This window comes from Morone saxatilis, unplaced genomic scaffold (assembly GCF_004916995.1).
Source record: "Morone saxatilis isolate NCDOM2014 unplaced genomic scaffold, NCSU_SB_2.0 Contig21, whole genome shotgun sequence".
Taxonomy (NCBI): domain Eukaryota; kingdom Metazoa; phylum Chordata; class Actinopteri; family Moronidae; genus Morone; species Morone saxatilis.
The window spans coordinates 22,035,848-22,037,785 of NW_023339774.1; the positions used below are offsets into that span (position 1 = coordinate 22,035,848).

Genomic DNA, 1,938 nt, shown 5'->3' on the forward strand with positions numbered 1-1,938 from the left:
GGGGGGGGGGGGGGCACCGCTGTGTGTTTGTACAGACTGGATAAGGAGATAAAACTGTGTTGTTTCAGTTTATTGACAGAAAGACAAACAAGGACTTTAGTTACACTACAACATTTATAGACTCAACTGGTCAAACTCACTGTGATTGGTTAGAATTACTACGCTGATTTAAAATGATTTCATGCTGCAAGTCCCTGATTTAACAAATTAGTCGGCAGGAACGTCCCATAGAGTGCGTGGACAGTGCTGGATTACTGGACTGCTTCCTCTGTAGAGATGAATTCAAATAATGAAGTTCAAATAGACGGATTTCTGAGGGTTTTTGGGGTAAAAAGTGTCTCTTAAAGGTTTTGGACCTCTGAGCCAGATCTAAGAAAAGTTTCCAAAAAAGGTTTTGCATCAGGGATAGAAAACGTCATCAACACGCTCAGTCGGACAATACTTTTTACGAGGGAGCTGGCCGAGTAACGTCTACAGGGTTCAGGGTTGCCATGCATTCATCATCTGCAACCTATCGGTACATATTGAGATGTTTCAGACCAGAACGGCGTACAGAGCTACAGACAGACATTATTTACATCAATCAATGCGTTCTGAGGTGAAGACTCGTCAGACTGTGATAGAAACCAAACGTTTCAGTCTCATCATCTTCCCACCACTCCAGTGTTTTCCTGTCTAATATTTGCCAACTATTACTTCACCACCTCTTAGAAATGTTAAGTAAATAAACTTCAGAGTAAAATACTGCTCGCAATGGAAATACCTCTTCTAAGCTCTTCTTGGCAAACACTTTCCAGGTTGTTGCCTCATCGTACACACTCGGTATTAAGCTCTTAATTTCAGACAAGAAACCTCAGCTGCCACCTGAGCGCTCACATTAAGGAGGATCTTTGTTGTCAGAGCTGTATGTTGTTGACTGGGTCTGAGACGCCGGTGAGTTGGCTGGACCGCGCTGGCAGAAGCACTGTTGATGTGGGCAAAGGTTTCTCATGTCGTCATAGAGACGCTACTGTTTCAAAAGCCGTTTCTGACTCACTGATTCACACTAATTAACTGCCGCACACTTTTATGTGGGGAGAGACCTCAGAGTGCAGCTCCACCTTTTCTAAATTTACTGCCAGTGTGGGTGAATGCGGGCGCTACCACGGAGCTAGTGGACGCTAAAGTCATTAATATAACAGCAGGTTTATGGCGAAACAATGGAGCTTCCTCAATACATGGTACTGAGGTTGAACTCCGAGCAATCTGAGCTGCTCCACCCGTTCTGGACGATGCTCGGGATTCGGAATAAACGGTCGGGTCTTCGCAGAATAATGAAAATAATAATAATGATGTAGGTTGTTTATTTTAGGACATTTGCACTTTTAGTTTCCATTTTCTGAAAATAAGCACTTGAGTTTTGTTTTGATTCTTGTTAAGTTTTAGTTTCCTATAAATGAATCAAACAACAGTTCCTATGAGCGTTGACAGCAGCAGCGACACTTTCCTGAGGTTCATTAATCCTCCACCAGCACAGACTGTGGGGGGACTCACTTTATTCAGAGTAAGTCATCTGGAAGTCGTTTTTATTCAGTGTTTCAGTTCACATTACTGTTAAAGTTTCATTTGTTTATTCCTCCGGTAACCACTTTCCTTGAGGAAACGCTGATGTTTGTTTATCGTCTCTCGGGGACGCTGCTCATCTTCTGCTCTCTTATTATTCGTGCCAAGCAGGATTTCATAACAGCGCCTGTTGTACATCATGTTCAACTGGTTGAAACTGTTAAAGGTCTCAAATATCAGGCTGCCGACCATAAACTACAATGTCTGAGGCCCTTGATCGTATCTCTCCCTCATTACTAACTACTGCGATGTTTGAAGTCTTTTATTTGTGTGTTTCATGGATCTATGGATGAATATCTCAACAGCTACTGGAGACTGGTCACTTTTCATTCTAGC

The 1,938-nt window shown here is 42.7% G+C and overlaps 1 protein-coding gene across 1 annotated transcript in view; it reads right to left on the reverse strand.

Moving 5' to 3' along the window:
• Window positions 1–1,938, reverse strand: part of xrcc4 (X-ray repair complementing defective repair in Chinese hamster cells 4) — a gene marked incomplete at its 5' end in the record, with an annotated part of 24,220 nt that overhangs the window by 13,041 nt on the left and 9,241 nt on the right.